Genomic DNA, 24,438 nt, shown 5'->3' on the forward strand with positions numbered 1-24,438 from the left:
TAGGAATGGGTGATCTGAGGTCCTAGGGTTTATTTTCAGAGTTTAGAGGGTACTGGAGAAAATGGGGAACAGCAGTGCAGCAGTGCGGAAAAGGCCTGGCTTTGGGAGGCATATGCAAGTGCTGGTAGCCATCCCTCTAGACTCTCCCCTTTTGTTCTACAGCCCCCTCCACTCTCTGTCCTCTTCATCATTATGAGAGTGCTGAGGGGCCTTGTCCTTTCTTATGCAGATACAGTCACAAGGTGCTGTTCTCTGCATTTCCATGGAGTGAAGCCCATTAATGACCACCTTCCCCATACCACCCAAGATGGCGCTGCTGTCACAGGGATTTAATCCTGATGAGCCCGGTGGCTCCTGGGCAGCATCACACCCAGAACTCCCCATGGATGATGACACCCTCACTGCTGAATCACTGTGACAGATGCTTGGCTGCAGAGCTGGAGGAGGGAGCAGTTAGTCATCTACTATCCCCCCTGTGTCCCCCAGAGCCCCCAGAGTGTGCAGGTCACCTTTCCATGGAATATCCCAATAGATCAACTTGAGATTTCAATATTAATTATTTTTGTGACCTTAGCTGAGACAGTTAAGTCTCAGTTTTGCTTGTTCTGTCTGTAAAATGGGTATATTGATACCAGCACTACCAACCTCACAAAGTTACAGTGAAGCATAAACAACAAAAAGTTAACGGATGGGATTGGGCATGCTTTGGGTTGTACATATCATCTTGCAGATAACAGCAGTATGTAAAGTCTTATTAACACTGGACCAAGGCAGAGCAAGGAGTCCCCTGATGCAGACCATGGTGGAAGGGATCATCTGGTCCTAACCTCACTTCGCAGATGGAAAAACTGAGGCCCAGAGCAGTGACATGCTGATGCAGGAGAGTTATGGGTAGAAGCCAGGTGTCTTGGCTCCCGGTGCATTTGCAGCATCTGTGAGTTTCTTGGTGCCAATTTTGTAAGAACAGGGATCCTGGGCTCTGCTTTGAGCCCAGGTCAAAATCACCATGGCTAGAAGGTAAGTCCTAACTTTCACATATCCTTTTAAATCCCAACTCTTCGCAAACAGCCTAGGGAGAAAGGCATTTTAAATAGAATCCTTTTTACCATCCCTTCCACTTCTGAAATTCGTTTCTCAGCAGTATCTGAATGAGAATTTTACAGACATTTCATTTTCCTTCCTTGTTGCCTTCCTTTGCTGTCCTCCAGGAGCTGGTTATGACTGAAACCTCTGCGAGGCACAAGGTGTAAATCTTCCCTGAGTAGGAACTGGGCCCTGAGGTGCAAGTCATCGGATTGACACCATCTCCATATGTGGTGTGGTCATCATGGGAGGAAATAGAGCCCTGAGAAGGGCAGGGAGGCACAGAGAGATTAATTTCTTCAATGTCACGCTTCCTCTGCATTCCTTAATAACGAAAATTTACATGTGTGGGGAAAATCACAATTTCTCCTGGGAGGCATGGAAAGGAAAGTCAGAGAGAGCCTTCCGACTGTTTTGCAAGTGGGTGTGAGCCTAAGGCTCTGTATCCATCTGACTTGGAATCTTCTGGCTGCTTACTGTGTGTGGCATGACCCTGAACTGAAATCTGTGCCTTTGTGTGTCTGTGACAGTGTTTCTGGGAGTGTGTGTGTGTGTGTGTTGTCACTGCTGTCTTTGTGACTATGTAGATCAATGTGTGTTTCTTTAAAAAAATATATTTCTCATTTCCTGCATAAATTACTCCACGTAAAAGGCCATCCGGAGCTCAGTTCCTCGCATCCTTTTTCAATAAAGCAATATTATCAGAGCCTGGTCCCAAAACTAGTCCCAAGAGAGGCTTTTCCTAGATTCTTTGTCAAATGAAATGTCACCGACTCACCAAATGATGAGAAGAAGAATTCTTCTTGTTTATTTCCCAAGAGAGGCAGAACAGAAGCAGCTCAGCCTCTTTACAGCTTTTCCAGACTAGATAGGCAGGTGGGCAGGTGCCCAGGAGCTGTTCTGATGAGGCCACAACAGCACCCTTGGACTCCACCCTTTCTCTTCACCCCTTAACCAGTTTTGTGTCTATGGACCAGTCACTTAACTTTTCTAACCTCAGTTTTCCCTTTTTAAAAACAGGACTAAAAATAACTACTTTCCAAAGTTGCTGCAAGTCCTAAGTAATAAATTGGATAATATAGTTCTCCGTAAAGGAGATCAGCATGTGGTGTGTTATACACTCCACATGCCCTCTGCTGAATATATACATGTATTTACTCCTTTATCCAGCAAATACGCTGAACACCTTACATGTACAAAATACATCTTAGGCTCTGGGGAGTTCTATAGGCTTGAGATTCCAATTAGGATTATATAATCGAGTGGGGTGGCAGAGTGGTACCCAGACGATCACAGTGTGGCTGGCTAAGTGTGAAGAGAACTGTGCATAGGATGCTCTAAGCTGCTGGAACGGTCCTTGTGCAGCCTGTGGAGGATGCAGCAGCCCCCAGGGAGATGGATCAGGAGGGAATTGTTGAGCTGAGGTGTGGCCATGGAGATGGAAAGGAGGAAAATGTAGCTCACTCTATCTGGTGACAGAGGCAAAAACAAACAGATTGTACCAAGATGCACTTACTTTCACCTGCTTCTGGAGTGAGCCATTGGTGCTGGGGATCCTGCCTTGGAACCCAGAGTCATCAAGCAGGCTGGCTTGGGGAGAGAGCAGGGACTCCGAGGCTGAGGGTCTGACCACTGGAGAAAGGGATGGGAGGGGAGGATTGAGAGAAGGAGGCTGAGCTGAGTTTGGTAAGGAAAGTAGAGACAGGCAGGGCCTTGCAGAGGTGTTCAATGTTGAAGTCTTCTGATGGGGCTGAAGGTTCCCCAAATAAGAAAATCCTGCTGGGCAAGTGAAAAGCTTTTTCTAAAGTCCCTTCAAGTGGGCTGGTCTTAGCTGAGTTAAAGCAGACATTTGCTTTCCACGATGCATTCCTAATTACCAATCTCTCCCCCAGGCCCCTTTCTCCAGAAAGAAAATTTGTGACTGGCCAAACTCTGCCCAGGTCTCCTGACTGCATCTGGCATTCCTGCTTATCCATTCTTTCCCTCATAGACGCACGTTGAGCCTGATGCTAGGCCAGGACTGGAAGTGCACGGTGAGGAATACAGAATCCCTGCTCTCTGGAAACTCAGAGCTTAGTGGGAGGGACACACCTAGGAACAGATAATTCAGTGACACAGCCTGGAGTTCATGGCTAAGGACTTTGGACTTTGTCTTGGAGATATAGTCCCAGGTATTAGGGGAGCAGAAAGGAAGGAATGACAGACACCCTGTGTGGGGCTCAGTGGCCCTGAGAGAAAATCTAACAGAGCTGAGTCTCAGAGGATGAGTAGGATTCTGCTAGATGAGATCTAAACAAGTTTTTTTTTTTTTTTTTTTTTTGAGACGGAGTCTCGCTCTGTCGCCCAGGCTGGAGTGCAGTGGCCCGATCTCGGCTCACTGCAAGCTCCGCCTCCCGGGTTCACGCCACTCTCCTGCCTCAGCCTCCCAAGTAGCTGGGACTATAGGCGCCCGCCATCACACCCAGCTAATTTTTTTGTATTTTTAGTAGAGATGGGGTTTCACCGAGTTAGCCAGGGTGGTCTCGATCTCCTGACCTCGTGATCTGCCCGCCTTGGCCTCCCAAAGTGTTGGGATTACAGGTGTGAGCCACTGCGCCCGGCCTAAACAAGTTATTATTGCTATCATTGTCACTAATGACAATAGTCATCATTTGTGAAAGGCTTAGTCTACATCATTGCCAAGCCCTTTGCTGTCTGCTAAGCATATCACACGTCTAATGTAATACCATCAAATCCTGTGAGTTGGGTATTATTGTAACCATTTTACAGAAGTAGGAAAACCATGACTTATACAGCTTGGAAGACGGGAACCTAGGACTGGAATTCAAGGTTGTCTGACTTCACCTTTCCACCCATTGTATTCTCTCTCCCACATTCACTTATTATTAGTGCAGGAAGCATGCAAAATAATACATAGTTTAGTCAACAGCTCTCAATTCAAGAACACGTTGAAATATAGAGAACTGTGATACCTTTGGCAATTAATAATTAATAACTAAATAAGCAAACCATCAACTGAACTGGTTCAGCATTGATCTGATTTAATATTTTCCAGTAGTGACTCTTCTTCATGTGACAGGAACAATACTTTCCATGATCTCCATGGGCACAGTACTAACCTAGGTATGTATGGAAGGAATAAGAGAAATATAAAAGTCTCACAATCCTTATCCAAATCATATCCACATCACAATCCAAAGCTTATGACGACATTGAGGAGATTAAGATTCATGCACAAAGCAGGGGCTCACGAAATTAAGTAAGATCAAGGGTCAGTAATAGGGTGAGGGGGGCAAGAGGCTGAGTTCATTCGGCTGCAGAAAGGCAGGACTTGAGCTGGTCTTTGCAGGTTGGATGGGACCTGGACAACGGAGGAAAGGGAAGCATGGCAGGTGGGTCAGGAGGGCCAGGGAGCTCACACAGGGGGTGTGCTTGGCCATGAGGCAGTGGCAGCCTGGCCTGGCTGGAGAAAAGGTTCAGATTTGAAAGTAGTGGGGAGTTAGGTAAGATTGGTAGGATCAGGCTGATAATGAAGGGGAAGAATGGAAGCTAAGAAATCTCAATTTTGTCTTTTAGGCCCTGGCAAGCCATTATAAACTTTTGAGTAGAGGAGAAACATCATAAACAGGTCAATGAATTACTTTGGCTTCCAAAGAGCCCCTCTCTTTCTAAAGGATTGGCATCTGGTCTCTTTGAGATCAGCCTCATTGCTTTGGTGAAATTTGAGGCTTTCCCTGGGATGACAGTTGAGTTTAACAGCTGGTCAAGCATCACCAGAGAATGAGACCAGAGAATGTCACACTGTCAGGCCCAGCCCTTTGTTTATCGATGGCAATGATGAAAACCAGTAATGATGAGGAGGAAACAGAATTCAAACTGGTGGCATATTTCATCCAACATCACAGAGTAAACCTGTGGCAAAGCTGGTCCTGGCTGCCACGCCTCCATGGCTCACCCCTGCCAGCAGGGAGGTCTGAGGATTCACAAACATCAGCTATTAGGGATTGCTGGGGTGTCCCTGTAGGCAAACCACACTTTCATCACTGCACTCATGGAAGAAGAGGCCCTCGGTGGGCTCCAGAGTGAGAAAAGATTCTTTTTTAGGCTCTTGGGCCAACTGGGGCAAAAACCTTGGCGTTTTATGCTCCTGAGATAGACACCAGAGTGGGGTAACCTTCCCAGAGTGGACAGGGAACAAGCTTTGGTTTGGGTCTCTGGCCACAGATTCCAGAGGCTCAGTCTTCACCTATCCAACTCATCTGCAAAAAGCCCAAGCACAAGTTGGCAAAATAGGCAAAGGTGATCTGTGGGGAAGCCAGCCCATGTCTATAGAGCGGTCCAGTAGAATGAACTTGGATAGGCAGAGAGAGGCCTGTGGGAGCCACAGTGCTGGAGGTGGGGAGGTCGTGAGGACAGAGGAACTTTATCTTCAGTCTGAAGCTCTTGCTTCCTTTCTTGTCCCCCAAACCATCTGGGCTATTGGGTCACACAGCCCCGTGTCTTCCCATCCATCCATCTCTCTCTGACTTCCTGTCTGCATCTGCGGCTTGGCCCTTCCTGCTGTGCTGCTTCTTAGCTTTTGGAGAGGAAGAGCTCTGCATGGTGACAAAAAGGGGAGTGTTGGGTCCTTCTGCCTGCAATCTAGAAAGGGGCACACGGCTTGAGTGTGGAGGGCAAGAGGCGGGTTGGAGGCTGGGAGGATGGCCGCGGCCATCAGGGGTCTCCTCCTCCCTGCCAGTCTGGCTCTCTGTCATGTGAGTGGTCCCCCTTGTACTTTGCGGAATCGCTGGCAGTGACAGGAAGGAGATTACAGACTGTATTTATGCCTTGTAGCTTTCTGTAGGCTGTTGGGAAACAAGTAGAACTTGGCAGTTATCAGTTCTGGGAAGGAGAATTCCAAGTATATTGTAGCCCTGAAGCGGTGCCCTGCATGGGGGCGTGCTGGTGTCACCTTGGATCGTCCTTCCTCTCTCAAATGTGTGTTTTATTAATCCCTGAGTGGGGAGCAGGGTCAGCTTCTTTCCCTAATATTGCAGTGATTCCTCTCTGAAGAGTTCTAGCTCCTCTGAGTCGTCTTGGGATGGGGGCAGCAGAGGCTCAGCTAGAGCAGAAAGACAAGGAATACGTGGCTTCAGCAGGATGACAGAGGGAGCCCTGGACCCCCAGCGCCAGTAGGGACACAATGAAGGAGACAGAGGTTGGAGTCAGGCAGGGCTTCCTCCCCTCCCCAACCCTCACCGTGGCCCTGACCCCTGCTCCAGCCATTGTGGGATCTGGAGGCTGACAGTGAGGGGCAGCATCACACACACATTGTAGGTGACAATTATTTCTTTCCCTTCTATTTTGCCCACTAGACTGTAAGCACCTAGAAGACAGGGAGAGAGCAGGGGAGAGAGACAGTGAGTGAGAGAGAAAGAGAGACAGAGACAGAGACAGACAGTGTGTATGTTTTGTCTTTGATGCCCAGGCACCAGCACAAGGTAGATTCTTAATATATGGGGACTAAATTGAAGCAATTTGTACCTTCCCAGAAAAGGGCAGGAGGGAGTAGTAAAAAGCTACCGAAGAACAGATCTGTCATTTGCCAAGTCAGCCTCAGACACCTGGAAACGGCTGATGTTAGCAAAGCTCCCAGGATTGCCCCACCCCGCCACTCAGGGCACAGCCACCTCTGCCTCTCCTTCGGTGAGTGCAGCATTAATTTAGCACTTACTACTGCAAGCACTCTCTTTGGACTGGTAAGAAATAGAAGGGCAAAGAGAAGCAGAGAGCTTGGGAGAACAAAATGTCTGGAGTCAGAAGATACACCACTTGCTGGCTGTTTTCTTAGGCAAGCCCTGTGCTTGACTCTCCTAAGCCTCATTTTCCACATCTACAAAATCAGAGCAACCACCTGGCAGGGGAAAGGCATCTCTCATATGCTGCTGACGGATGTAAATGGGTGTGACCCTCCTGCAAGTAATTTGTAAAAATCCCTTAAGATGAACACACCTTTGGACTTGGCAATTCCACATCCAGAAACTTATCCTAAGAAAATTATCAAGTCTGGAGTAAGAGTCCGCTGCAAGAATAGTCATTACATGTTTATAATAGCAAAAACTGGAAATAATCTAAACAACAAATATGAAGAATTTGTCTGAAGTAATTATAGTATACCCATAAATGGAATGCCATAATCATTAAAATTATAATATATTTTCCTCCTACATGAAAAGGTGTTTATGATATGTTGTTAAATATAAAAGGCTATTTAGTGAACAGTATGAAAATATGATACTGCTTTTAAAAAAGAAGCATTTTACTCCAAATATTAACTGTAGCTTATATTTGTATTGTAGGATTGCTACTAACTTAACATTTTTCCTCTTATTTATCTATTTTTTACAAGAAGCATTTGCTATTTTTTAAAGGTAACACAATCGTCATATTAAAATACCTACTTTTACAGGTTGCTTTAAGAGTTAAAGAAGATATTACATGTGAAAGTACTTTGTGAACTGAAAAAATTATACAGATTTAAGATAGGACTTCTGCCCATGAGAAGCTTATAGTTTGGAAGGAGATGAAAGATAGCTAAGATAACCATAGCATGAGACAGGATGTGACTAGAGCTTTCAGAGAATGACAAGCAACATGTTATTTGGAAGCACAGAGGAGGAAAAATTACTTCTGGCTGTGGAGGCAGCGGCCAGAATGTTTGCGTGAACAATGAAGAATGGTTCCGGTAGAAATACCTGATCAGATAGAAATATAGAATCGGGCATTGAGGGAAGTGGGAAGTTGTGGACAGGTTTGGAGAATGGCAGGTGTTGTGAGTGGTTGGAGAGTAGAGAGCCACTGGTGCAGGGTGGAAGATGGGTCTAGAAAGGCAGTCGGGACCAGCTGCTTTCTAGACAATGAGCAGACGTGTGTTGAAGGCCTTCTCTGAGCAGGAAGTCATTGTACTTCTGGCGGGGGTGGTGCCACAGCTGTAAGCCCATTATAGGTGTGAGGCACTCACGCTGTCGGCAGTGCCTGGCATGGACAAGACCTTGAAGAGCATGAATGAAGTCACCTGTCCCGGTAGCTCTGCCTGGAAGCAGCAGTGCAGGGGTGCTCTGTGGGGCCGATGGTGGGAAGAAGGAGCATGGCGGGGAGAAGGGTCCTTTGTGGCTTGTGCTGCTGGGGATGGAAAGGAGGGAAGATATCTTCAGGCCTGACTGGAAGAGGATGAGAAGTGGGATAGTGATGGAGGTGTGAAAAGGAGATGAAGCTTGGAGAAGGGAGGAATCAGGCATATCGCCCAGGTTTGCTGCTGGGGTGGCCACAGAACTGGGAGTCGGTCACAAAGTTCACGACAAGGTCACATGGAGGAGAAGCCTGGTGCAGGGAACAAGCTAGGAGTAACTGGACCATGATGATGCCTGTGAGCTGGTCCTGATCTCTTGGGCTCTTCCCAGGGGCTGCCCAGGGCAGGCAATGGCTGGTGTCCCTTATTTGCTCTTGGGATGAGCCTGGGGTGCAAGAAAGGGAGAGGTTTTTGTTTTAATCCAGAGAGCTTTTGTTAATGGAAATTCACAAACCACCCTGCTTATCCTTGCTTCCTTCAGCTCATCCCACCTCCCGGCACCCTCGACTTCCTCTCTCCTGCCACCAGGAATTCAAACCTCCTTCAGGATCCCGGATGCTGTCTCTCTGCCACCCTCACCTCCCAGCAGTGCGCACGTGCGCACGCGCGCGCGCACACACACACACACACACACACACCAGAAGGGAGGTGAGAAAGTCTTGTTGTTCAGGCAAATATCTAAATTTCCACCACCCCACCACCACCACCGCTTGCAGCTCCCGGCCTGGGCCACTGTTTCGCTCCTCTTGTTGTCATGTCACCAGTTAATTACATTCTTTACTGAGGTGCAAATGTGTTTTTACAGGGAGAGTAAGATGGTGTTAACTAGGAAGGAACTGTTAATGTTAAAGATGCATTTACCTCTGGTATAGGGCTGGCCCTCCTGGCCAGCGGTTCTCCCGATGCTGCTCTGAAAGTGCAGCCAGGCCTCAGAGCAGCCCCCTCCCCCGACCCTGCCATCCTGACTCCAAGCATAGCCTCACTGAAGTCCAATCAGCAACTCATCCACAAGGAGAAATTGATGGGACTGTTTGAGAAGTGTCCGGTCAGACCTTATGAAAGTGCTGACCAGCCAGCCTCCATTCACCAACACCATGGTCCATTTCAAATATTGACAAACAAAATTAATTCACTTTAATCGAAAAATAAAAATAAGTTGTGCAGCCAAAGCCACCTTGAGGTCACAGGTTGTCCTTTACTGCTAAGTGCTGCTTTGGGTCCATTCCCCTCCAACTCTTCCTCCCTGCCATCCTGGACACCTCCCCACCCACCCCTTACCCCTCAGTGTCTCTCCAGATCCCAGCCCAAGCCTGCTATCATTTGGATCCGCACGCCTGACAAATGTACCACTGTCCCCCCTTCCTCTGAGTTTCACCACAGCCTTAATACAAGATGTCAGCTGTGGTCTTCCCAGCACCACAGAAATCACTCACAGGCACCTGCCCGCACTCGGGGGAGAGGGCCGCAGGCACTCCTGGTGTCAGGAAGCCAGACGGGCAACAACAGGGCATGTTCAACAGTGACCAGGGCTTGGCTACAGTGACTCCGTGGGCCTCAGTGACCACATTGAGAGAGAATTGAATGGCAAATACAGGACAAATGGCTGCAAGGGAAGTTACAGAATAGAGGACATCCTGGAGAGGCCTGGAAAGGGGAGAACAGAGCCCGGGAGCCCCTCTTCTCTGACCACCCCTGCAATTCTTGCCTTCCCTGCTGAGAGCTGCTCTACGCTTTTTTGCAGGTGCTTTGGCTCTAGCAGAGAGGAAGAAATTCTGGCCCAGCTGGAAGTAGAAAGAGGGGAGTGACTCTCCTGAGGACCATCTCAGAGACCCCTGGGATCACCTGAACAGTAAGAAATGCTCTTCTGTCCTTTAACATATAGTTACATGTTATTTTTATGTAACAAGGAAAGGTTTTCTTTCCTTCTGAAGGCCTCTAGAACCAGCTCAGAATATGAGCTGACACTTAACATGAACAACCTTGAAAGCCAATCATTGTATGATTATTCTCAGGTCTTTATGTCACCTCCTTAGCTCCTTGAGGAGGAGGGCTGGGTCTTATTCCTGTCTCTTTTCCTCTACGTATTCTGTGAACAATAAATGGCTGTTGATAGCGATGGGTGGGGCCTTGCTTAGTATCATGATGATGATCACATTTGTACCACCCTCCGGAGCAAACATTATCACCCATGAATGACCTGGTGGCAGGGAGGAGGCGATCCTTAAAAATGCAGTTCCAGGACCCTAAAGCCAGAGCTTCTTACCCCAAGTGTTTTTGAATGGAAACTGCATTCCAGGTGTTTCTGATGAACTCAGAGAAACAGTTCTTTTGAATGTATAAAGCATTTTGAATAGAGAATCTCATTTAATCCTCTTATCAGATAGGGTTTTTTGTTTTTTGTTTTTTGATCTCAGCTCACTGCAAGCTCCGCCTCCTGGGTTCACGCCATTCTCCTGCCTCAGCCTCCCGAGTAGCTGGGATTACAGGCACCCGCCACCACACCAGCTAATTTTTTGTACTTTTAGTAGAGACGGGGTTTCACCGTGTTAGCCAGGATGGTCTCCATCTCCTGACCTCGTGATCTGCCCACCTTGGCCTCCCAAAGTGCTGGGATTACAGGTGTGAGCCACCGCGCCCGACCAGATAGGGTTTTTTTTTTAATCCCCTTAAGTAACTTCATGATCTCACAGACGTAAGTATCAATATAGGCAAGGATTTAGAAATGCAGTTATCCAAAACAACCCTTTCCTCTTTCCAGTATGCCATGATAAGGGCTGGATGTGCTATGGTGAGATTGGGCCCCAACTCCAAAGGACCTTGCCCAGGATTTTGTAAATTTCCCTGATGTCTTTGGGCCACCATGACCTTACATCAGTCTCCATTTCGGTGGCAGAAATCATTGCTAAATTCCTCACAAAGCTAGTTTCCCTGGAGAGAGGGAACAAGGGAGAATTAACCACAAAGATGAATGTCCCTTTGCCCAGCTCCCCAAGCAGCTAGTCTATTCAGAGGACCACATGTCTGAGGACAGACTGGCAGCAATGCTTGTCCTTCTTCCTGTCTGGGGAGCTCTGTGTTCTAGGTCAACGAGGGGTGAGCGGCATGGGAGAGCTGTGGCTCCCCGCGGTGGAAGCCGAGGGGAGGGTATCTATGCGGGTCAAGACTTTGCTGAGTGTGGGTTGAGCGACGCCCGTTTCGGGGGCAAGTTGAGGCTTTTCAACAACATTTGGAGTCTATGTGCAGAGTGAAGTCACAAGGAGTTCACTGTAGACGGCAGCTGTGGACAGGGCTTGAAGAAGATGGGAGGAAGGTACAAAAAGGGACAAGGGCTCTATACCTGGTGAATCCGTGTGAAGTGTGTTGATGCCCAAGTTCAGTGGCTTTCTCTGGGACTGAGACTAGAACTGAGGTTCTTCCTGCTGAACTCTCCTGTAGAGTCCTATTTCTCTGCAGGCTGCGGCTGCAGATGCTGGAGTCCAAAGAAGACAGTCTGAGCCTGGGAGAAAGGAGAATGGAGGTGTTCCTGCCATCACCTGCAGGGTAGCATATGGGTAACAGGGTTGATGGACTGCTAATCCTGCTGTGAATTATGTCTTCCTGTGGAATGGAAGGCTTCCACAGATGGGGTAGAGGCAATCTCAGATATCACCCCGACCTTCGCCCTCTCACTCCCGACAGACACACACGCACACACACACACACTAACCACTGAACTGTCTTGCCAAGCGAGTGACAGTATGGTCTGTTCTAGGGACTAAATACAGTTGACACTATTGCTTGGATGGGTGCAACTGGCAAGGACAATTTTTGCAGCTAATGCTGGAAGTGTGGCAATCAGAGAAGCTGCCAGCTGTCTCACTTAAATTCTTAGCTCTCTCGCTCTCTTTTTTTAAAATCGTTTTGCTTACATAATCCACCCCCTTTTTATTTTCTAATTCTCTCCTTGCAAAGCTGGCACCAGAGGGGAAGGGCTGGGGTGGAGGGGGTAGCAATTACACATCGGTTTGGGGAGCATTTACATTTTGCAATTACAATTTAAAAATAAGTCTCGTTAATGATCTCCACGTGTAAACGACAAACCCTAACTGACATATATACTCTCCTGAGCCTGCCTGCCTCTCCCAGAGTCAGGGCTCAGTGGCGGCAGAGGTGCCTCGGGAGACATAGGAGGAGGCTGGGGGCAGGTGTCTGAGGGGTGGCAAGAGCAGATCATATGCCTTTGAGGTTGGTACAGGACAGATTCGGGACTGAAAACTTGGAAATCAAGAGTCCTGGACTCCAGCTCCTTCTCCTCCCTGCACTCACACTAGGTCCTAGCCCGTCTTCTTCCGAGCCTGGCACTGTGGGAACTCTGCTGGGGAGAAAGGGAGTCCCAAATGCTGATATCCTCTGAGGTGGGGATTTTCAAGGTCCTGTTGGGCAAACATAAACCCTAGTTCTCAAGAGCCAGCCGGTGTACCTGGATAGTCATGGATTGGGTAAAGGAGCCGACTCCATACTCAGGCTTCAGGAAGGGAACAGCATTTGTTGTATCCCCATTTAGGAGAGACATTTCTCCTTTTCTCAGTTGGTGAACACATAGTTATTGGAGCCCTCTGGTTCCTTGAGGAAACTTAAGCTTTGGAACCAGACCAACCTAGACTCCAATTCTAGCTCTGCCATTTGCTGGCTGTGAGATTTGGGACAAGTTATGTAACTTTTCTTTTCTTTTCTTTTTTTTTTTTGAGACAGGGTCTCACTCTGTCACCCAGGCTGGAGTGCCGTGACACAGTCTCGGCTCACTGCAACCTCTGCTTCCAGGCTCAAGTGATCCTCCTGCCTCAGCCTCCTGAGTAGCTGGGGCAACAGGTGCGCACCTCCACACTGGACTGATTTTTTTTTTTTTTTTATAGAGATGGTGTTTTGCCATGTTCTCCAGCCCGGTCTGTAACTCCTGAGTCCAAGTAATCTGCCTGCCTTGGCCTCCCAAAGTGCTGTGATTACAGGCATGAGCCACTGCGCCCAGGCACTTAAGTTTTCTTACTATCATTGTCTTTCTGTAATTGTGGTCATCATATTTACCTCATGGGGCTTCTGTGCAGATTAAATGAGAGAATGCACAAGAAGGCACCTCACACAACATAGGGTGCATCAGAACTGCTCAGAAAATGCCAGTTCCTGTGCAAGCCCTTCCCCATCAGCCCCAAAGCGCCCCCTTCTACTTATATTAAAACTTCTTCTTTCACATTACCATGGACACTAGGGAAGGGCGATGTGGTCTGATTTGTCCAGGCCTCCCCTCAAAGTCAAGCCATCTGCATTCTGAGCAGCTCCTGAATGGGCCTCCCTCTGAACCTCCTGTAGGATTCTCTGCAGGCCATGGTTTCAGGCTCCCAGGTCAGCCTTCAACTTGTCTACTGTTTCCTGACGCTGGCTGTTCACAAAGCCCAGTTCTGTCTTTTCTGGACATCATAATTCAACCGCATGACCTTTTATTGGCCACTGCCCCTCTCTGGGCCCCACAAGTGTTCCTTCTCTGTGAACGAGGGAGGAGGACTGCAGGCTGTCTGAGGAGTCTTTCAGGCCTGACATCCTGCAGTCCTTGGATTCTCACTCCCCTCTCTGCTTCCCTCCACCAGATATTTGTGTAGAAAGCTGTGCGTCTCTTATGCAGCTTCATTCAGGCCAGACTTTGGACTGAGCACTTATAGTCAAGAACTTAGAGTTATTACTTAAAATATGTACACAACAGTTTTTATCTACTGCAAAAAGAGGTATTAATTTTTTAAAAATTAGCCAGGCATGGTGATGCACACCTGTAGTCCCAGCTACTCAGGAGGCTGAGGAGGGAGGATTGCTGGAGGCCAGTAGGTTGAGGCTGCAGTGAGCTATGATTGCTCCATTGTACTCCAGCCTGGGTGACAGAGGGAGACCCCTGTCCCTAAAAAACAAACAAGCAAGCAAATAAGAGGCATGCATCTTACAAAGGGAAGAGGTCCCAAGCAGGCCAGATGGCCCAGGGCAGAGGACACAGAAGTGGGCGCATGGTCAGAAATCTCCTTGAAGGTAGGGACAACATCTTATCAGTTTTGCTGCTTATTATAACACGGTTAAATGTTATGTTTTAAATATTGTTCTAAAAACTTGCTTTTTTAACATAGGTTATATGATTGATAGCTTTCTGGGTCAAAACAAATAGATATACTCCATTACTTTTAACTGCTGCATAGTTTTCTGTTATATAGATGTATAATTATTTATTTATTGTAGTTATTTTTTAAATTAGAAGTATATGTGAGGAAAAAGCAAACAGCGTAAAAGATACAAAATAAAAACTCTCCCTTCCTACCCTCACCTCTCCCCACAAGGCTCATGATCCAAAGTCAACCACAACAGCTTCTGGCTTTAGTCATTTGATGGCTGAACACTTAATATATGAGATACTATGCTTAAGTCTTTTTGTTCTCTGTTTATCTATTTATCCATTAACTGTCTGCTATGAAAGTTGAGGAAATTAGCCCACATCCTCCCCCTCCAATTTGTATTAGTTTGATAAGTTTTTATCAAATTACATTTGATATTATCTATTTTTAGTTCATAGCATTGTATATACTATATATCATATATACACCATATATAACATATACTATATATTAAGTACAAATCTTCTAAATCTTAATAATGTAAAATAATAGTAATATACTAAATAACACATACCATATAGCATTATATATACTATAGAGATTATGTATTATATTGTGTAGCACTATATATTATATATAATACTAAATAATATACATTACTCTGTAGTATATTCTCTATATAATATAGTATATAGCATTATACATCATATATAATACTGTATACTATACTAGATATATATGCAGTTTCTTAAATCCATAAGTTATTATAATTAATAACTTCTAATATGGAATATTATATCTTAGCATATCTACCATCATGTTATATTATGTGCTATGTACTCATAATACATATGTATGCTATGTACTATAATATATAATTATATATTATATAATATATACAATCTACAGTATGCCACATACTTTCATACTGTATATAATATACTATATATAGTACTATGTATTATATTTTGCATAATAATAAATTATCTATGATTTTTACCTTGGTAAGATTTAGAAGATTTATACTCTGTTACATTGCTATAGTTTACCTCTGTATTCTATAGGTGATTATAAGATGGAAATCAGTTTGAAAGCATTAAAACCACTGTGGGCATGGCAGTGTTATTCAACTGCAGAACTAAGCAGTGTGAGTGGCCCGTGGCTGCTGTGGAAGAACCTTCTGAGCCCTGTGGTGCCATGACTGGTGCCCTGAGCAGCTACTCTTTCTTATTCAGTGTTCTCCACCTCTTCAGATTTCTTCGTTTGCTGGACTACAACCTCTAGTTATTTTTTATATCAGTGAGTGGGAAATAAACTCTGAGTTCTCACATGTCCAACACTGGCATTTGTCTTCACACTTGATTGATAATTGGACTGCGCTCAGAATCCCAGGTTCAAAACCTTTTTCTCCTAGAACTTGCTGACATGGCTGCACCGTCTCCTTGTTTCCGATCTTGCAATGAGGATCCATGGGAATGTGTGGTTCTCTCTTCTTTTCCCATTAAAGTTCCTATTTCACCACCATGTGTTGGGGCTTGAGGTTTGCTTTGTGTTCTCCTTTCTTAGAGCTGGAATCTTTTAAGTCTGAAGTCACCTGTCTGCTTCAGCACAGGGAAATCTCCATTTTGCTACATTTTCATGTCTTTTCCTTTGCGTCTCTATTTTCTCCTTCTGGGACGTCCATTGCCCTGCACAGTGCCCGACACAGAATAGGTGCTCAATAAATGAGACCTGGATTTGCTACTTGGGACCTGGGTTCTAATTAGGGCCCTATCTCCAACTTGCTGTATGGACTTGGGCAATTTTCCTTATTTGTCCGGGGAAGAAGTCAGACCTCATGATGACTCAGGACCCTTCCACCTCTGTTGGTCATCTGACAATCTGCTCTAATGCCTAGAGTTCCCACTGCTTCTGGAATTGGAGAAGAAGTGTTCATTTCCTGAGGAGTGAAGAAAAGGCTGAGGCTGGGTTTCAGGGCAGCCGCAGCAGCCAGCTTCTCACTGTGGTTAGCTCCTTTGGACCCTCCATCTCCCCAGCTTCTGCTCTCTGTCCCCCTTAGGGAGCTCTCTGCCTGACCTTCCCCATCATTCTGAAATGGGCTTCTTCACCTCCCTGTCTCCCTCTGCCCATCTCCCCTACTCCCCACCCTTCTCCAGCTCACGCGCACACAGCTTCTGCTAGTGAAATCATCCCTGACCGTGGCAAGTGCCTCATTAAGTGAGCTCTTTTTCTCACATTTATGAACTGCAGGACAAAGAGACAGCAGACTGCTCTTCCCAGTGCCACAAAGCAAAGGCTCTCACCTGAGACAGCCAGGCCCTAAACAGAGAAGAAAGCTCCGAGGGGGCTGCAGACAGCAGGGATCATCCCCAGCCCCAGGCAAACTTGTGCCCTTGGGGAGTCATCTTAGAGGAGTAGCCCCGTTTACTTCTCCTTCCCATCCCAGAGCCTGGCTCTGGCAGCAGACATCTCACATGCAGCATCCTGCCTGCTCAGATCAACCTGCTCTGGACAGAACTCCTGATCTGGAAGTAGAGACACTTTCTTCCTTTTCCCTGGACAGGCTTGACCCTGGAAGAGCCAGACTAACAAATGCTCAGATCCCAGAGGATTACTAACTGTTCTAAGCATCCTAATTGGTCCCTGAGGGCCGGAGTCCACTGTGCAAAATTGCCTCTTCTCCTCCTCTTCTTCCACCCCCTGGTCCTTGCTCTAGCATGAGAGATGGTGTCCATCTCACTGGAAAAAGACGAGGACAAAGCAAAGGCATGATCTTGAACATCGAGACTACGAAGATTCTGTGCCAAAGGCCGGACTCTTCCTTTCCACCCAGACCATAATGATAGGAAATGGGTTGCATTGCAAAAGTCGGAATTCAGCTTCACTGCGAGTTATAGTTTTCAGACCCATTTCTAGTATTCAAAGACTCTGATGCTAATATGAAACACTCCTCCTCTGTGTCTGAGAGCAGCTGAAAGGGCCAGCACATGACTAAAGTTTTCCCTGTTAGGAGCCAGAGAACCACAGCCCCTTTCCAAGGTTGGAGGTTGAAGGGGACGGGCCCTGGCAGAGAACAGCCCGAGCCAGTGGGAGGTAGAACACAGCTCCATCCTTGCACTTCTGTTTAATAGCTGCCTGTCTCAGAGGATGTGGGTAATAACCCTGCTGCTGGCTCACCAGCTGCCCATTCAGACTGCTGCCTGGAATCTCTCTGGGCTGAGAGCAGAAGACTCTGAAGTGAACAGGAAGGGGGACTTCTTTGGCACAATGATAAATCTTGGACTCAGGAAGATATGACAAGAGAGGGGATGCCCCCTAATGCTGGGGTGCCCTGACTTGAAAAAACTAATACTGCTCCACTGGACACGCTTTCCCAAGATACAGCCAGCTGCCTCTTAGCCTGTGTGTCATGGACAGATTTCATTCCAGAACAGGGACTTCTTGGCAGCTGCGGGTGGTCCCTGGAAAGCCAAGGGTGTGTGGGGAAAGGCCAAGTGGAGACAGTCACAGAGAGTAGGCTGACTGCATGCCCCCTTCTACTCCACTTCACTCCTCCTGGGCCCCAGCAGGGCCCCTCAGTCCAGTATGACAAGACAGAGACACTGACGGAATCCCGGTCAATGTGATTCAGAGCCCTGGCCCTGGAGCCGCCAAGAGCAGGGTGAGGCACAGGCAGCCTAGCTTTCGAACATACCCCGTGCGTTCCCGGAGCTCTGCTCCCAGACAGTCACGACACATGATCAGATTCCAATTATACCTCGCCTTTGAGATGCAGTCTTCAGCCATATATTTCCATCATTTCGTGTTCTTTAATTTTGTTCCTTCTCCTCCTAATTGAACACACAGTCCAATGAGTCCACAATGAAGACTCAAGATTTACCGCTTTCAGCTCGCTTAACATTTTCCATCTCTGTCTCAGTCATATCATGTTTACGAGACCCCTACTTCTTATTGCTGGGATCAGCACTTCCATTTTCCCATCTCCCGCTCATTTTTATAAAATAATAAGAGCGAAACGCAATGAAATATTTAACAAAATGTGTACACATACTGCTGGAGCAGGATGGCAGGGCCGACGGGAGGAACTTCCCCACCATGGGAAGGCACAGAGTGTGTGTCCATTAACTGATGTACAAAAGCCCGGGCTCGGCAGCACAGAAGATGTTTAGTGGTGTCAGTACAGCATGATGCTTGGAAAGTCAGGGCCTAGGAAAGTCAAAGGACAGCCAGTATTCGGGGGCCCAACTCTAAACCAGCAGCTTGGTTTTACAATCAGCCTCACCTTTTCTGACTTCTCCAGTTTCTAGGAGTCTCAGTCCTTCCCTGCTATTTCCTGCCCTCACCCTGAGACTTCCAGTTAACCCAGCAGACTCTGGGATCAGACTGTGTGTAACATCTGGAAACTTTCTCAGAGCCCCAGTTTGCTCACCCATGAATGGGAACAACCGTAATGCCGACACCATCTGGTTGTTAAGAAAAAGAGACCAGGTGATCCGTATCTGCTGTTAATGTCATGCCTGGGGCACAGGGAGGGCTCAATAAGTGGCAGTTGTTATTAATTCTATATTATCATCTCACTCATATCCAAATTGGCTCGAGGAACTAACAAACTTATTCTCACTGCTGTGTAAATGGCTGCTGGGACTTAAAGGGTTATGCTTCTTGGATTGGCTTGTTTTACATTTTAAGAGCAAGCCAGGTCAGGCCCGGTGGCTCATGCCTGTAATACCAGCACTTTGGGAGGCCGAGGTGGGTGGATGACAAGGTCAGGAGTTCGAGACCAGCCTGGCCAATATGGTGAAACCCCCATCTCTACTAAAAATACAAAAATTAGCGAGTCGTGGTGGTGGGTGCCTGTAGTCCCAGCTACTCGGGAGGCTGAGGCAGGAGAATCGCTTGAACCCAGGAGGCAGAGGTTGCAGTGAGCCAAGATCATGCCACTGCACTCCAGCCTGGGCAACAGAGCAAGACTCCATCTCAGAAAAAAAAAAAAAGTAAGCCTGCCAGGCACAGTGACTAATGTCTGTAATCCCAGCACTTGGGGAGGCCGAGGCAGGTGGATCACATCAAGAGACTGAGACCATCCTGGCCAACATGGTGAAACCCCGTCTCTACTAAAAATACAAAAATTAGCTGGGTGTGGTAGTGCACGCCTGTAGTCCCAGCTACTCGGGAGGCTGGGGCAAGAGAATCGTTTGAACCCAGGAGGCAGAGGTTGCAGTGAGCCGAGATCGCACCACTGCACCCCAGCTTGGCGACAGAGCAAGATTCCGTCTCAAAAAAAAGGAAAGAAAAAGAAAAGAGTTAAGCCAAAGAAATTAAACTATAACCATGTATATATATTGAAGCTCCATAAGGAGGTAGACTTCGTGGAGTCATATTGCATAGGCTGCCCCTTTTCCCCCAGTGAACATGTATGTAAAGGCAAGTTTTACAAATTGGAACAAGGTGTCATCTAGCCAGAGGATACGGTACAGTCCTCAGAGAGAAAAGCGGCCTGGCTGACCCTCTTAGCTCCTCTGGCTCCAGGAGAATTGGAGGTTGCACCAGGGGTGGAATGCATAGGCTTCAGCATCCCTCACCTCCATGCCCTCCTTCCCCCAGCAGCCCCCCACTCCGGCCACCCTGCCCACACCTTACATGGTCCCCATGCCTGCTTTCCTCCTCCCTCGCCATTCCCAGGGAGTGTCAGGGCCCTCCTGACTGCCTCAGAGAGGAGAGGCTTATGAAAGGGTGGGAGCCCAGGAGGGCCGCCGGAGCTGGCTCTGCACTCTTCCACCTGGGATCCCAGCGCTGGAGCTGTTTGTCTCTGTTGAGTTGTGGGCCTCAGGGGCCCGGCTGTGTTGTTTCCTCAGCTCAGTTCCTGAGCAGCGGCTGCTGTCAGCTCTTGACAAATAATAATAAACCTGGGAATCAGGTTTGTCAAGGGGGACTTCAGTCCCCAGGTTCATTTTTAGATGTTTCTCTGTGTGTGTGTGCAGACCAGAGAGTACATGAGAGTGTCTCTGGGGGAGGGGCGGGCCAGGGCTCCCAGGTGCCCCGACACTCCACCCCAGCCACCACCGTGGAGGAGCTGGAGGGCTCTCCACTGTCCCGATCCCTGGAGGTGCTTGCATGTTGAAAAAAAAAGGAAATAATTGAATAAAAGACCTCAAGCTCTCTCCTTTCCCTGGGCCTCCCCCCTCTCCCATTCTTGTTGTTTGGCTAGAGATGAAGAGGGCTGGAGAGAAAAAAAAAAAAAAAAAGGGCAGAATCCCCTCTCTAGGTTAGAAGGTTCCAAGGGGCCGCAGGCTGGGGCGGGAGTTGGCTCAGACCACCCCAGGGCAGCAGCTGTGGCCTCCCTCCCGCCTCCATTCCTGGGGGTGAACAATAGGGGGAGGGGCTCCTGGAATGGGAGACTAAGTTGAGCATCACTGGCAAAAGCAGGACCCAGGTGTGGTGAGTGTGAAGTTTGGGGACACACTAGATGGCCCTCTGGGGCAGAGCAGCACCCACTTTTCAGCAGACAGGACCCACTGGAGGTCACTGCTGCCATTCCCCTGCCTCCAGGTAGGAAAAGGCACACGCCACTTCCGTGAGCAGAATGCAAGGGCTGTGCTCCCCCTTCCAGCCGGCATGCTTTTTTTCTTTTCTGTTTTTTGTTTTATTTTGTTTAAAGGAACCAAAGGGGGAAAAATTGCCAAGTTGTAAAGTGCTTAAAGAGGAGATGAGAATCTTCATCAAAATGCTAAAAGCTGGAGGGGAGAGTAATGTGAGAACTCTTGCCTGCTATTTATGGGATTGATTCTCAGATCAAGAAGAAGCAAGCAGTTGGATGAAAGGAATTATTGTTAAGCTCCTTGGTAGGAAGATCTAATGGACAATTGCCGCTATCAGGGGGAATTAAATTGCTGTTTCAGTTTGTAAAATATATCAGCGGCTTTTTGAAGCCAGAAAAGGTGTGACAGCGAGGCAGGGAGGGCGGTGGGGCTCCAGCACTCTCATTCCTGGTGTGGAGAGGCAGGAGCAAGACCAGGAAGAGGGCGCCCGAGCAGGGCGGGTGTTGCTCCTCTGACTCCCCTGCTCCGTGTTGTGAAGCCCAGTTTAAAAAATAGCTGAACTGGGGACTCAAGGAGGAGAGGCTGCAGGCCTGGAACTCTGGCTTCTGTGTGAGTCAGAGCGGCATGGCCATCAGCAAAGGGCAGGACGGTGGGGCTCCTCTCTGGGAAACCTGGTCCGGCTGGAGTTCAAGGAAGGCAAGTCCTGTCCATGGAGGAGGGAGCGGCTGAGGAGGGTGATGGACCCAGTGCTGGGGCCTGTCCCCAAACACTGCTTTGTCATGCTGATGCTGCTTGTGTGCCCACTAATCCTCCCCATACTGAACCGTGGACACAGAGGGACTCGGTGTCCTCTCCTCCAGGGTGGGTCTCTCATGTAAGCTTCTGCTCATCTCTAGGCTGGGGTCAGTGAGTGCATAAGTGATCTGTTGGCCCGACCACATTGGGGACATACTGTTACTCCAAATAAAGAACAAACAGTAAAGTGGTCTTGGGAGTGGAGAAGGGAGAGGAGGTTGAGGCCCTTGGAAATAGGACCACAGGCCATTTATGGGGAGGCCACGCTCCTTGGGATGGAAACTGGGGGTTGGGGGAAGGGTCTCTGGGTTCTCTGGTCTCACAGAAGGCTCTTACCTTTTCCAAAGCGCATTCACTCCATGTGGCATTTAAGGGCTGAAGGAGGACTGAGAGAGAGAGAGATTTGCACATCTCTCAGGGAGTCAGAAGCAGGCAGTCCTAGCCAAAGCTCATGCTGGCTTCCGCTCTGTCCCCACTCTGTTCCCCGGACACCAGCATTGTGATATTAGGGCATGACCTGGCACCACCTCCCAAGTTGGCTTCCCAGAAGGGTGGCAAATGACAATTAGTGCAGAGAGCTATGGGTGGCCAGAGCGTCTGCTTGTCTGGGTTGTCATCTCTGCCTCCCCACTGAGTATTCCAAGGAGGACCTGGAGGGGCAGCAGGGAAGCAGGTGTTCTGGCTGTGACATTCTGCCAGGACTTGGGCTCTGTGCCGGGTGCAGTGTGCCCTGGGACCTGGGTCATTGTGGAGTCGCAGCTTATTTTTGACCTCTTAGCTGGCCTTCAGGACACAGAGTGAACAAGAATGTCAGACCTGAGTGCAAATCCCACTCAGTTCCTCTGCACCTGTCCCCGCTTCAGTAACAGATATGCACAACCTCTCTCCCTGGTTCCCAGGCCCCACTCCGAGACTGACCTCATCAGACTGGAGGATCTCCATTTCGCCCCATCAGCCCAAGATCAGAAAGCCAGGCAGAAAGCAGCACCCACTCAGCCCCACATTCCTGCTGTCTGAATCCTCAGGGTCCCCAGCTTCCTCTCAGCGCCCACTGCCCCTGGGGTGAAGAGGCAGGCGAGGGTGTTTGCTGTGCTGTGAGGTGGGGCAGGCACTGGGGAGCTTGCCCCTCTTTCCAGATTCCTTAATCCTCCCCTCCAGGAGGCTCCACTTCTCCCTCTTTAGAAACATTTCAACACAACAACTGATTTGGAGGTGACAAACCCCTGCTCACATGGTCAAGCTTCCCAGCCCATGGCGTGTCCTCTCTCTCCCTTCTGTCCTCCTCTGCCACCACAAATCGACCTCACCCTCGTCACTGCTCCGTTCTCGGTGCCAAATCCATCCACCAGGCCTCAGGGACCACCGAGCTCTGGCAGACACCCTGCCTCCAGCTTGTCACTTCTAGCCCTTACTGGTTTTTGCAGAGAGACCTGGTGTGTGTGTGTGTTCCTCTGTGTGTGTGCTCGCGTGCACCCACACGCCTTCGCTTCTTTAGATAAATCCACAGAGTCACATGAAATCAGTGACAGGTTGACACCGTTATTTCAAGATTCGTCGCTATGAGTTGCCAGCAGAGGAGACCTAGCCAACTCCATTCCACCAGCAACACTTTTTTTTCTCCAGGCATAATTTATAGCACTGGGGTGAATTTGTTTCCAAAAGATGAATATCACACTATCAGCAACAGCTGCCTCTCATTTTTATTTGTTTTTAAATTTGACTCAAAGTCCAATTCTCCATACATATCCCAAGCTGCAAATCCTAAGGCGACTGATTACATGATTTAGTAAACAGGTTATATTATATAATGCAATTAAAGTGGGGCCCTGCGACGCCACCTACAGGCCACTTCTGGGAAGGGAGCTGGGCCAGAGAAGATCATTTTGGACGCTGTGCTGGGGCTGAGGGAAAAAGAGACGGATTGCACCAGGGTTGAGGAGGCTGCCCCAGAGGGAGATGTTGAAGCCAGCCAGGTTACTAATGCAGCTTTTCGGTCCCTCCTGCTGAGTTCACTGTGTTATTTCAGCCTCCTGCAAATCTGTCTAGACGTCAGAACCCAGGCCTGGGCAGTTGCTCCGTTGCCTGGGGTGGGGTGGAGGGGTAACCTGGGGCGTCTGGACTGAAGGATTGACGGCTCCTGGCTCGCTGGTCTCAGGGGCCTCCTTTCCACTCTCCAACTAGATGGGAGGAAGAGAAGTCAGGCACTGGCTGGCCTTTAGAAAGAAGCTACAATCCAACCCTTTCTGTTTCATTCAACAAGAATGTGTGCAGTGCAAATCCTGGGCAAAGGCTTCCCGAATATTCTGGGGAAATCCCTTCATTTTGCAGTCTGAGAGGGAAAGTGACTTGTACTGGCTACAGAATAAGTGGTAGATTCCACTGGATGTGGAATCCAGACTTTTTTACCCCAAGCCCAGGCTTAGATCATGGGAACTGAGAGCTGAGGGGTGGCCCTGTGAATTCCCTCATCCAATCCCAAAGTTTACAGATGGGGAAATTGAGACCCAGACAGGGGATGGGACAGCCCCTACTTGTCTCAAGGAAAGGAAAATCATGAACACGCTGCTTGTGTGTGTCAGAGGACAGACCAGAAGCATTCCTAGGGGGCCTCAGGAGTGCCTCTTAGCTGCTATGGAAGGAAGGAAGGGAGGAAGGAAAAAAGGAAGGAAGGAAAGAAGGAAAGAAGGAAGGAAGGAAGGAAGGAAGGAAGGAAGGAAGGAAGGAAGGAAGGAAGGAAAGGAGGGAGGGAGGAAGGAGGGAAGAAGGGACAGGAAGGGAGGAAGGAAGGGAG

The 24,438-nt window shown here is 48.3% G+C and overlaps 1 long non-coding RNA gene across 1 annotated transcript in view; it reads left to right on the forward strand.

Annotated features, from left to right (window-relative positions):
* The window catches only part of LOC108516399 (uncharacterized), a 117,800-nt gene that overhangs the window by 88,838 nt on the left and 4,524 nt on the right, over nt 1–24,438 (forward strand). Inside the window, exon 2 of the long non-coding RNA XR_001881809.1 lies at nt 9,933–10,040. This is a non-coding gene — a long non-coding RNA (uncharacterized LOC108516399). The remainder of the gene's footprint in view (nt 1–9,932; nt 10,041–24,438) is intronic.

This window comes from Rhinopithecus bieti, unplaced genomic scaffold (genome assembly GCF_001698545.2).
Source record: "Rhinopithecus bieti isolate Rb0 unplaced genomic scaffold, ASM169854v2 scaffold_37463, whole genome shotgun sequence".
Lineage (NCBI taxonomy): Eukaryota > Metazoa > Chordata > Mammalia > Primates > Cercopithecidae > Rhinopithecus > Rhinopithecus bieti.